This window comes from Lichenostomus cassidix, chromosome 2, assembly GCF_008360975.1.
Source record: "Lichenostomus cassidix isolate B80296 chromosome 2, HeHo_3.0, whole genome shotgun sequence".
Taxonomy (NCBI): domain Eukaryota; kingdom Metazoa; phylum Chordata; class Aves; order Passeriformes; family Meliphagidae; genus Lichenostomus; species Lichenostomus cassidix.
In genome coordinates this window covers 143,476,433-143,490,014 of record NC_139482.1, presented here as the reverse complement: position 1 = coordinate 143,490,014, position 13,582 = coordinate 143,476,433, and positions in this window count along the sequence as shown.

The following is a 13,582-nucleotide window of genomic DNA, read 5'->3' as shown; positions in this document are numbered from 1 at the left end:
ATTTTCTGGATGAAAATCTACTATTAAAAATGAAATACCCTGCTAGCCCTGGGAATAGAGGGAATTAGGAGGACTGTGTTCTTGACAAACGAACACCTGTATGAAGGATTTTCATAAGGAAGTTTGTCAAAGGGAATGTGAAAGAGACTCTTCATTATTTTCCATGGGCAGTTTGAGCTGTATCTCTCCTATTGATGGATTTTAAAAGTGTTAAGGTGTATTTTTGGTCTCTTCAGTCCCAATTAGTTTCCTACCACATCCCAGCTGCATGTGAGGACAGAACAGGATTGTCCCTTCCCTCACTTCCCTGAGAGTTGTGGTGTGTTAGCCCTGGTCACAGCCAAACACTGCCTCAGCTGCTTGTTCCCCAATTCAAATTGCTGAGAGAAACTAGGATAAAAACACTCATGGATCAAGATGATGAAAGGAGATCACTTGCCAATTACCTTTGCAGGCAAACCAGACTTGAAGAAAATTAATTTATTGCCCCTGCTGCCGACATGGGCAGGGACAGACTACACACAGGACATGCCTGCAGCAGCTCTCTGACACCCCAAAATGTGAGGAATCTGCACTTATCTCATGGGTTTGGTCTGACTTTTAAAGCTTCTCTAGAAACTGCACTGGGAATCAGGTGCTGACCCCTCCAAAGCCCACAGTTCTCGCCAAAGAGAAGCAGCAAGTTCCTCTTTTCTGTGAAATAACTCGAGGTCCAAGGTAGAATCACATACCTGCTTTCCTGCATCATCAGGAAATTCCCAATTGCTTCTTCCTCCTTTAGTGAGAAACAGCTGCAGCTGGAAGATTGAATATGCAAAGGAAATTGACACCCAAGGGGTTAAACAGGCATTAGCTTCTGGCCATCAGCAAAAGTTTTTGTACAAATAATTCATTCCTGTTGGATTTTATCATCAGGTAATTGTACAGGAACAGAGTAACACCAGTAACCTCCCCAGACTAATTTGTTTGCATGTTTCCTCTGTTCAAAGGGCTTTTCTTCCACAAAGGAAGGATATTTTCAGGATGCACAGATAGGCAGTTCTCTAGGTACTATATAAAACAGAAAATCCCAGTCCCAAATGCTCCCCTATTTACCAATCTCTTATTTCAGTTATAATTTGACTACAGCATGAGAATACTGATGAGCATCAGCTCAGTAAGACTGTGAACATTCACATTTTTGCTTCCATTGTCAGTCTGACAGGTTTAAAAAAAAAAAAAGAAGAAGAAAAAAGTGTTGGGTACTTTTGCTTGTGAGCTACAGAGAAAATAGTAATTAAAAAGCAGTCTGCAGTGAAAGGAAGGCTGGGATTCAGTCATAGCTACAAGGAACTGTAAATGCATTTTTCATTTATGGGACCTGCGTGGTTGAATATCTTTGTTGGCAACATGGACAGTGGGATTGAGTGTTTGAGTGCACCCTCAGCAAGTTTGCCAAACTGCACCAAGTTGTGTGGTCCATTTGACCTGCTGGAGCGAAGGGGTGCCATCCAGAGGGATCTTAGCAGGCTTGAGAAGTGGTCCCAACTTCCCCTAAAAACAACATGGACCTGTTGGAGCAAGTCCAGAGGAGGCCACGAAGATGCTCAGAGGGCTAGAACACCTCTCCTGCGAAGACAGGATGACAGAGTTGGGGGCTGTTCAGCCTGGAGAAGAGAAGGCTCTGGGGAGATCTTCTAGCAGCTTTCTTCTTCTGCAGCACAAAGGTCTGTGATGTGGGTACTAAACACAGGTAAAGGACACAAATACCAGGTAAAGGACAGTTTTTTCCCCAGATCAGACACAGCTCTTTGTAGTTATTTTTACTGTGGATTAAAACAAGGCACAGACTGCTGGCTTTTAATGTGCCAGAGTCATTTGGGTGAGCATTTTAAGTGTGGAATGGTTCATTGATCTCATATTTATTCTGGTTTTGTGGTTACCTTTGCTTGTCTTTCTATTTATGCTTTCTTATTATATAATCTAAGAATATGGCAAAGCAGACTAGCTCTCCTGTGCTGGCACTAGCTGCCTTTTTCCAGTTCAGGCTGTCAAATAATATTCTATTGATGTGACTTGTTTATTCATGTGACTTGTTGCCACAGTTGCCTCAATTTAGCTTTTTAATGTTGTCTCATGTTCTTTGATCCATAGATGTTTGTGTGATCCCTTTAGCAGAAGGTTAATTGGTTGTATTTTGTTCTCTTCAAAAGAAAAAAAAGGAGAAAGAAGTGTGTGTGGGGGGGAGTGGTGAAGTTTCACAATGGTGACCAAATTTAACTTAATTTTTAGATGGCTAAATTCCCCTGATGTGGAACGAAATTTGACTGCTGAGGTGCAATGTCTCAAAGTTGCTGGCATTAGTAAGAATGCAGAAGTTCTGCTCTAAATTCTAGACAGGCAGAGCCAATCCTGCTTCTCTGCAAGAGCTCTATAGCAATTTTTTCCTTCTTCCCTACCTCCTGCAGCTGATTTCTCACAGATATTAAACAATCCACAGCCCCAACAAAATACTTCAATTTTCTGCTAAGAAGCAGATGCTTGCCAGCTCGCATTTGTTATGTAGTAATGGCATTCTGGAGTGAACTGAAAATGGCATTCTGCAAAATTGAGGTTTTTTGCTTTCCATCCCCATTTTCTCTTTCAGTAAGAGTGGTCGTGGAGAAACTCCACTGTGTTTTGCCATCATGTTGTCACATGAATGACACCTGTGTTTGATTTGTTCATCAAGGCATGGAGAAGGTAGTAATAAAAGTGCCAGTCAGCCTGTTTTCTCACTTAACAGAACATATGGTAGAAGGTGGATTTTTGGATCTTGAACATTGGTGTAAATCTGAGCTTCTGTTGGTGTGGGACTATTGAAACCCAGACCAGAATTATACCTCTGGAAAAAAAGAGTTCTTGCAAAGCTGAATGCTGTGACAGTTCATTGATATCCCTGGGCTCCTACAGCCATTCCCAGTCAGTGGGGTAGCTCCATCTGCTCAGGGCCAAGTGGTCTTGGAGGTGTGTGGGATCAGTGGGATCATCCTCCCACCCTTCACTGTGGTGCAGAACACTGAGTGATCATCCAGCTCTCTGGGTTTGTATTCTCTCTGGGTTCCTGAGCTGTGGGAACACAACTGGGAGGGTTTGTATTCCCATCTGTGGCCTGTTTATTGTTGCTGTATGTGTATAAAAAGCAAAAGTCACAATCCACTGTGGGTAATACAGACTTCATGTCCTTCAAGTGAAAAACTAGCAGTAAGGATCTGGAATGCTCTTAGGGCCACAATTAAATCTACCCTTGTAATTAATAGTTCCAAGAACTGAGAAAGACATTCAGTACTTGTCTTGGTTTGAAAACAAACCAGTGGGAGATCACAAGTCAAGATTGAAATTAAAAAAAAATAAGTGAAATAATACAAGGAAAAGCACTGACAAAGTCAGATACAACCTAACACCCTGTTAGGGTGGTAGTAGCAGTCCACTGAAGTAGTCCAGTTGAAGCGGTGATCCTGTGGGTTGTTGTGGTGTGTGTTGTTGGGGTGGGGTGCTCAGGCAGTTCCAAGGCCAGGTTATATCCAGGTGGGAACACCTGGCTCCTCCCTCCTCGGCAGAGCATCTCACAATGGGATGAGATAAGTCCATGAGTCACACGGTGGGTCCCTGATGGCCCATTGCCTGTCATACGGGGTGGGTGATAGCAGCTAATGGCCCACAGCTGGTGGTAATAGAATACTTAACTACATCAATATTGCAACCTAGGACAGTACTAAATGAGAGGGAAGAGTGCAAATGTAATTCTGTATTGTGTACAAGGCTTTCAGAGGAAAACAGTCACAGAGATCAGCTTTCTCCATACTCAGATGAATCTCAGCCATGGTGTTTGTTTGCAGCCTTCCCTGGCAGAAGGCAGCAGTGTTTTCCCTATGAAGCCATTTGATTCAAATCCAAATGACAGCATTTCTCAGAACAAAGCATGAAGCCATTTACTTTCTTGAGGCCACACAGACCATGCTAATTTCTATGGCATCTTGCTGACAATCAAGTGATATCTTAACAAACCCTTTAGAGAGGACTCTGAACACAATTAAAGTAAGCCAACTTTTTGTTTTCCCACAGCCATAATTTGAAAAAAACCCCCGTAGTTCTTAGTTGTTTTGTTTTATTCTTGCCTGCTGTGAAACACATCACAAAATCCCCTTAAAACCTAAAAAAAAAAAAAAAAGCTTTTGGGAAGTTCAATATCTCTGTACTTATATGGAGAGTTAATGAAACATTTTATAGCAACCAAGATCCCCAGGACAGCATTTAATGCCAAGATTAAGGAGAATATTTCTATCATTTATAAGAATATAAATAGTTTTAAATTGTCACATTCTCAAGTAGTGCACATCAAAGAAAGGGAGAGAAAAAGTGATGGTAACTCTTCTGTGCTCTCTATCACCCCCTTTAGTCATGGCTGGATTGTGGGTAGTCAGTAAATTATATACTTTTGGTGGGTTTGTTGAAAGCTCAAAAGCACCAGGGCCTCACCAAGTCAGCTGTTGTACAACACAAGCAAAGCACATTTCCTCACCTTGGCTGTATTTTTAGAATCTCAGAATCAAAATGGCTGGAAGGACCACTGTGGGTCATCTGGTCCAACCTCCCTGCTCAAGCATGGTCATCCTGGAGAACATGGAATAGGATTGTGTCCAGATGGTTCTGGAATATCTCCATGAGGGAAGCTCCACTGGCTCTCTGGACAGCCTGTTCCAGTGCATGGTTACCCACACAGTAAAGAAGTTCCATTCCCACCTTGTTAGACAAAATTCTACCTTCTGCTGGAGTTTACCACAACATACCAGACTAAAGACCAAAGTATTTCTTTAACTTAGTTCATAGTAATTAGTATTCATTCCTGGAAACATATAATGAATGATGGTGACTGCTGCAAGGGAACCCTACTTGGTTTAGGAGGTTTATTTCAAATCAGGATCAAGGCTGATTAAAGATATATTAATGACACATAATTAAGAGACAATCAGTCAATTGTACATTCTGAATCAGTTTTAGCAATGCACAGATAAAGCACAGCTCTAGACAACCTCAAAATGTCTGCAGATCTGAACACCCTACTATAAATAGCCAAAGGATTTCTTTCAGCAGTGCTGAACAAGGGTTTGCCCTCAGGTGTTTCAACCTCATTTCTCTCCCCGCTGCTGCACATTTTTAATACCATTTCACTGTATTACACAGTCATTGTTCAAAAATTCCCTGGATCAGGTTGACCAGAGAAGCTGTGACTGCCACATCCCTGGAAATGTCCAAGGTTGGGTTGGATGGGACTCTGAGCAATGGGGTCTAGGGGAAGGTGTCCCTGCCCAGGGCAAGGGAGTTGGAACTAAATGATCTTTAATGTCCCTTCCAACTCAAAGTACTCTGTGATTCCATGATTCACTGCTGTGAAGTTTGTACTTGTGACAATGGGTCAAAATAGTACATAAGACAGCAAAACCAAAATCAGTTTTCTCCAAGCCAGAAACCCTTCCTCAATTTTAGTGTTGTACACAATACAATATTATATTATTATATAATATATAATTATATACAACAATACTAAATTAGTATACTCTGTACCAGACAGCCCCTTCCAAGTCAAGGATATGTATTTCCAACTCACCTCATGATTAGCTAATATTTATTTATCAATGTGAAAATATTAGGTGCCTTCCATTTATGAATTTTCCAGATGAATTGATAGTTGTTGCAGAGAATACAGTAAATAAAGTACACAGTGTAATGTTGTACATTGTGGAGCCTGGTGAGTACTCGGGGGAGAGAAGGATTATGGATTTGGAAAAAACCACATTTTTTTCAGTCCCAACTTTCTCTTTCTTTTTGAACTTAGCATGAACATGAATAAACAAGAAGAAATGGATTATTCTTATGGATTTGAGAAATCAGAAGCTATGAATAGCACAAGATTTGTAGATAAATTATCTGGTGTTTCTTATTTCTTCTCCTGTTTCACATTTTCTGACAACAGAAGAAAAATCCCAAACCCTGGAATAAAAGCAGATTCCTGTCCCTAGCAGACAGCAGGGTCTCAGAAGCAGCAGAAAATTCCACAGGTTCTCCAAAAGAATTTGCAGTGCACAGAAAATATTAAAATATTTATGCTTAACAGTGTAAAAATCTGGACTGGAGAAGAAAAAGTAATGGAAATCAGGTATCTCTGATATTTGTCATCTTGCTAAGGAACAATTGGGATTTGGTAAAAACAAAGATGACAGATATCAGTGTTTTCCTGAGGAGACTGAACTGTACCAGGACACAAAAATACTGGCAAAGCTAGTGAGCAATTAACATAAATATGCAAGAGGAAAAACCTCAAAGATGCTCATTCTGTCAAATAGAACAATGAAAATGCATACAAAAATACAACATTTATTAACTTAGCCAAGGGTCCTTAGGAGCTAAACTTCTGTGGGAAATATTAGAAGTTATCCATCTGCATCTTATTCTACAAATTTGTCTATTTGCTCATGGGAAGAAATGGCTTTGCAAAGAACACTTCACTGTTTATATGCAGACACACTTTCATCTTTGATGACAGCAACATTAAGTTACTACAGACCTTTGCTGGCCATATCTCTGAAGGACATGCTGGAAAGAGTGTCCCTGGATTATTCAATTTTTCCCACAGTGGTTTTAATCATGGTTAAATTTTGTATCATTGTCCCTGAAGAAATGCTCTGGTAAGGAAAACGTAATGAGTATGAAACAGAGCTGCTATAAAGAGCAACCACTGTTATAAGCTCCATAACTCTTGGGCAATTTATGATCTTTCCTGGTGGTCAAAAGATAGGAACAACCACAGGCTGAAAATGGAACTAGAGAATTTCACCTTTAATCTTTCTGACTTTGTAAAGGAAAAAGTGAGGGTTTAAAAATGCCTTTTCTTCTTCATTTTCTTCTGTCATTGGTAAAAAATAGGTTTTGTCAGCAAAAGAATGGCACCATTTAGGATGGCAGTAGAGAAGCAAAGAAATACAAAGGGTGACAAAAAAGATAAAAGTATTAGAGAAAAATAAATATAAGTGGGGACATGGAGGAAGCTGAATTTATATCATCTATTACAATGAAGATTCAGGAAGGGTAGTTTATCTATAGCTTCAGAGTAACAATAAATATAAAGGAAATAATTCTCAGTGGATGGTGTGATAAGAAGCAGTGGCCTGAAAGTATGAAGGGAAAGCTTTAGGATACACATTAAGAGTTATTTTTTATTGACAATAATAATCAAGGAGAGTGGCTGAAACAGAATCCTTATGGAGAATCTGACCTGGGTAAGGTGAGATCTTGCCCTTAACAATGCTCTCATTGATTTGAAATATGGGTCTGATAGTAAATTTATTGAGAATAAATCAAATCCAAAAGACAAGCATTTAAACTTGAGAACAGTAATGACCTTTCTTTCTCAGAGGGTCTTCAGATCATTGAGGCTTGTTATGAATTCCCTGATCTTTTAATGAGAAGTAACAATATCTAAATGTTGTAGATCAAGACCCTGTATTATATATGATACGTTTTGGTTTTTTAAAAATATTCTTTCCTTTTGCCCCTGAATGGGACTTTTTTCAAGGCCCACAGACAATTTGCCAACTCCCCACTCCCAGGACACGCTGGTGTCTCAGGAGCTGTCATACAGCTCATGAAAGTAGTGAAGAAATTCCCTTGCTGTGTGTCAAAATACATCAAAATAGTTCATATCATACAATGCACTGTTTCTTCAAAGGCTTAGCCCTGCACTAAGAAAACAAATATTAGCATCATCTCATTATTGCTACTGGTACAGCATCTGAAGGCAGCTGAATCAGAGGAGTGCAGGATAAAGAGGTGCTGACCAGAGGTGAAGACAGAGAAACATCAGGTGGGAGGAAGTGCTTTTCCAATGGATATCCTGGCATTACAGCATCCAAAGGGCCTTGTCAGTGGAGTTTGCAAGAGACAGTAATTATAGACTCTTAGGTGGGATAGAAGGAAGTTTTTGACAGAACATTTTAGGTCTTGAAAACAACGTTCACTCCCTAGGAGCCTTGCAGGAGACTCTGGGGGAGATGCTGGGATGGACTCAGAAGAATGAATGAGAAATTCTTCAAAGAAGAAAGGGGACAATACTCTGTCACTTCCAGGTATACCTTGTGCGTCGTGTATCCCAACCTCAATGCCACATGTCATATTTAGCATTGCTTAGAACCTTAAGTCTTCCCTGGGAATGTGTCTTTCTTCACTGAAGCTGTTAAAAAGTGCAGAGAAGTGAGAACTAACTCCAGCGCCAATTTACTCATTGTGGTTTCCCGAAGGGAGGACCACATTCCAGGGCTGTGTTACATGCAGGCTTTATTCCACTGTTGGTTCTGTATGTGAAAACCACCTGCAGATATTTCTGGGGTTCTTGCTATTTGATAGAGATACAAGATGTCAGGGACCTCTTTTAGTGTTTTCCAGTGAATTGAGATTATTCTGTGTTATCTTCATAAACTTTAACCCATGTAAATGTTAAAGTATGTGTTCAGTGATAACAGAAGTGGAAAACCATGATGAATCCATTTTGAAAGCAGCATTTATATTGCTGAATGATGAATACCTTGACTTTTCACACCTCTTTCCCTCCCCACAGACCTCAATCACAGAGCATTTCAGAAGGTGGGGTCAAGGTCCTCCCTAGGATGGAAGCTGAATTTCAAAACTGGTAACACCTTCACAAAAGCTGTATTTTTCCCTTAGTTGAAGGTTAATTATAGCCTTCCCTTTCCTCCTGTGCACACCCCAGGGCTTTGGTTCAGAGATCCAGTGATCTCTGCATGGTGCTGGCAGAGCCCTGCCTGAAGTCATGTCACCCACAGGACTTACAGGGCACAAGGTTTTCCAAAATAGACCCTAATTTTTTTGCAGGCACACAGAGAGCAGGTTGATAACTTTCAGTATGAACCATGGGTACCAATAATGCAAAACCTGTGACTAACGGCCTAACCTGCAGGCACAGGAATGAGAACTAAGTCTGTTCATGTGCACCCCAAGCCAGAGATGAATCTGAATTTACAGATTATTGTGTTTTAGACCCATTCAGGCCCTTGGTGGCATATGCGCTGAAGGATTTAATTTTAGCGAAGTCATAGAGATGTTCTGTGAAGATGACCAAGAGACATGCCCAGATGAGCATTGCTGCCAGCCAGGAAGAGGGAAGCTGCTCTTATACTGCTACTTTGGACATATTAAAAAAACCCCTGAAGTTCATAAATTACATTTCTAGGAAAGACTTGGGAATTAGTTAAAGGCACATTTGAGGGTTTTTTCCCTGAATTTGGGTTATTTTTTGGTAACATTTCTCACTTAAGCTATCAGCAGATTTTTATTTGGGGCTTTTAAAGCCAAAAGATCTTGCATTTGAGCTAAACAACAAGTTTTCTCCAATGAAGTTTTTATTGAACTAATTCATCTTTCATGTGTAGCAGCCTCCAAAGGGGAAATAAAATGTATAAACTTTTTCTCTGATAAAAATGACAATGCTCAGAACTGATTTGGTTGATGATTTCTCTCTCCTGGCAGATTGTAAGCTATATTTTTTCTAAGATTTGATATATGTCAGTTAGAAGAAAGTTTTTCTTTCTTATAGGTAATGAAATGCTGTGGACTGAAAAACAAAGAAGAAGCACAGTCCCACACTGTGGAATGTGGATCTCTGAAGCTGTATTAACAAAAACCTCTGCTCACAAATTTGAGCTAGGAGGTTCCAAATGGGTATGAAAATTGCTTGTCTTAAATGGCGGAAAATTATTACAGAGTATTAGCTGGAAAATTTAGGAATACAACACTGAGAGGCAGTTTCTTGGGTTTTTTTAATTTTAAATTGGAAACAGGCACACCTAATATTAATACTGTCTGTTTGCAATTTGTAGTGATTTAATGGATCAGGAATGATCCAGAGTAGTGGCAAAAGGAGAGTTGTTTAATAAAAGAAAGCTGAATCTGTCAAAAAATGCGGAATAAAGACATTGTGACAAAACAGTGTGGGTATTGTGCTGAGTGTTCCATGGGCATCTATGGTTGTGCAGTTTGCCTGTAAAAGGGAGCATATGGTGGATTGCATTAGCCATGCACTAGCTTGGGCACTTGTTTTTGTGCTGCAAATGCTAAATTTATAGAAAGTTACATAATTTTATGAAGATAAACAATTCCTACTGAAGATTGCCAGCATTTTGCACATGACAGCAGAGATAAGCCAAGCAGCAAGGGTAGAAATTAGTCCTTCTTCTGGCATATGGTGTCTGCCTGGGTAGAATTTCCTGAATAATCCATCAATTACCTATACCTGTCAAGCAGTCAGTGAAGAAGATCATTCCATGAAGGTGAATAACTAAAAGGTTTTTAACCACTGTAAAAATAACATCTGTTATCATTTCATACAGTGGTTTTTATCTAAAGAGGAAATTACTTGCTAAATCATAACAAAATATTGGCTGTGGTCTGACCTGTAACATCTTTGTTATAAGTAAATGATGAAACTTTCCTTTGTTTATTTTGAACTCTTTGGATATTGTTATAATTTCACACCAAATTTGGAAATTTAATTTTTTTTCCTAAATGTTTCTAAAGCTTACAAAAACTGGTGAAAGGATGAGCCAAGATGTGTCAAATCTCCTGTAGTTTATTCCAATAGTTGCATGTATAGATTTCAGTCACTACGATGTTTTCTCTCATGAGGAGCTATTCTGGGATTCCTGTTGTTTTTAGTTTACATACTTCTGCCAGATGACTCATTTCACAATCTAACTTGTGTTTCCATTTTTACTCTGGCGATACTCATCCTAATTTTCTTCTGTACTCCTAATCAAAGAATGATTTCATTTAATCATGAAGACTAGCCTGCAAGAGAATTTCTTGCAGCTAAATTTAACTATCTACAAACTTCTGCAGGGGATGAGGAGAGTGAGTGGGCTTGGGAAATTGATTTAGTTGGTGTATAGTGCCAGCCTTTTGCTGCATAGCAAGCAATTTTGACCTCCTGGTTCAGCCATGCTTTTATAGATATTTTATTCTTTATCTTCTTTCTCCTTCCTCAGAAGGTGGATATTTAAACTCAAGTGCTGTAACGCATTTCACTGACTGAAAAGTGCAGCACATCAGTAAATAGGATGCTGCATTCCTTGATAGCCTGAGGTAGACCTGAAGATCTTTCCAGCTCCATCTCAGCCAGCGTATTATGCAGAGACTGGGATTGGCTGAATTGTCAAAATTTGACCATTACCATGGGTTCTGCACCAGCTGCTTCTCGTGAGCACTGCCTGGGCATGGTTCTGGCATGACCCCACCACAGACCCAAGTCAAAGGGTGCCTCACCTGATGCCACCGTCTTTTTCTTCTGGTTGTGATGGAGAGTTTATCCCTATGGATGACAGAGTGCTGTGCTGCTTGGCCTTAGGGTCAATGGATGAGCATTGGCCTGTTTTATTTATTCCTGCCCATGTAGTAATTTGGGTCTGCTTTGTGTATATCTAGATTGCAGAGGGAGAAAATCCTCAGGTTGGTTACACCACTTCTGAATGATGGTGCCATAAAAGCAGGATTTCATCGCCCCTTCCTCTCTGCTGAAGGAATCCATGGAGAACATTGAAACCAGCTTTGAGGCTGTTCTGCACCATTAAAGATGTAAAAAAAGAATTTTAGCATTACTTTTAGATGGTCACAAAACTCTGCAAAGGTCCTCAAGACATTATTCAACATTCCTTGTAATTTACATATGAAGACATCTACACCATCATCTGTGTTGTTACAGCATGGAATAGCAGCATCTCATCCTTGATTCATTGCTTCAGCCTGGGAAAGAGACCCACAAGTCTCCCAAAATTCAGCTACATGTGAAGTTCCCATACCCCATGTAAGCCTGTTTATATGATTTATCCTACTGAGAAAATATGTCTAATATTAAGTAGGTCAGGGAGAAATAACCAAGAGAGCAAAGATGTACAATTAGCTGCACAAATTAACTGCTCAGATGTATGAGGAGTAGCAAACATCAAGGTAAGGTGTCCTCAAGAGATGCTGGGGGAGAGCAGGAAAGAACAGATATACTCTGCACCCTCATTCTGTTTCAGAGAAGACTAGTGTCAGAGAGAGGGAATTTCTGGAAATGTCTGTGAAATACAGATCTGGGTGTTCCAGATTCAGTGAGAAATGGAATGTATTGCCTGGGAACAGAAAAGAAAGATTAACTTAAATTGTAGTAAGGGACATTTAGATTAGCCTTTAGGAGAAACATTGTGTAGGATGGTTAAACTCACCAAAAGGTTTTAGGATGAGATAACAAATCTCATCCATCTGTCACAAATTATGTCAGCCTCATGAAACTGCCAGCTGCATGGCAGGGGACTACATGGCTTCTTGATTTCTTCTTGACTTCTGTGGCCCTATGGTTCTATGATTCTTCAAGCTGCTTTTAGACCATTTGTTCAGTGATTCTCCTGTGGGTGAAGGTGGCAGTGGCAAATTTGGTTCAACCCTCATCCTGGAGTTGTCGTTCTGAACACTGCTTTACAAAACTAGAATTAAAAGCAGTGGGGCTTACACAAGAAACATTGCCAGCATTGAAAGGTCAAAACAGGAACTCAGACTACTGTAGCTGCATGGAAAGCAAAGTGGTTTGGAAAGGCAGAAGAATGTTATAGCAAAGCTTCTTAAACTTTTACTTATAATCACCTCCAATACTAGGACATATCACTGGCATCCTGTGATCATTTTTTTAAGTCCTGCTGCTCACAGAAATCGAAGAAACATGATTTCCACTGACATATAAATCAATAGCAGGGAGCAGAGCCATGTCAGAGAGCAGCTGGTAATATGGTTAAAACAAGCTTTGGATCAAGCTGCTCACAGGATGCAAAGGCCAACAAGTAGAGCAGATGCAATCTGAAAAAAGCAGCTTAGAGATATTGCTCTTTTCACAGCCTTAAAACAGAAGCTCCTTGGCAAAATGTCCCTTCAGTCGCATCTGATTCTGGTCTGAGGTTAGAGGAAAATGACAGGGATGATTATAAGAAGCCTGCAAGATTCAAGGATGAGCTGCAATGACAAAAAGGGAAGAATTAATTGTGGATCCATCTCAAGCAGACTCAGAAATGAGATCGTATTTAAGGAGCTTGTTTCTTACTGTGCCAGAGGTAAAGGACAGGAAGGCAGAGAGAAGATACACATATTTTAGCAATGGTTAACAGGAAGGCTTAGACTTGAAATCTCAATGTTTCTGGACACATGTGTATGGGATTGGACAAAGCAAGGGTGTTCAGTATATTATGTGGTTCTCTCTGAATGTTTCACCTTGATGGGTCTATGCAGAAATATGAAAAGTTATGTAAACCTTGTGGGGAGGCTGTTCTTTTGATTGACTTGGTTACACAGGCAATGGGCAGATTCAGTCAAAAACCAGAGACTACTCACAGCAGTATGATAATGTCGCATTTCAGAGTGAAAAGAGATCCCATAAGAGAAGGTTTTGAGATAGCTATGTTAAATATAAGATACCTAAAAAATGTAATTTTTATCAAGCTTGCAAATAGAGAGATCACCTTCCAACACT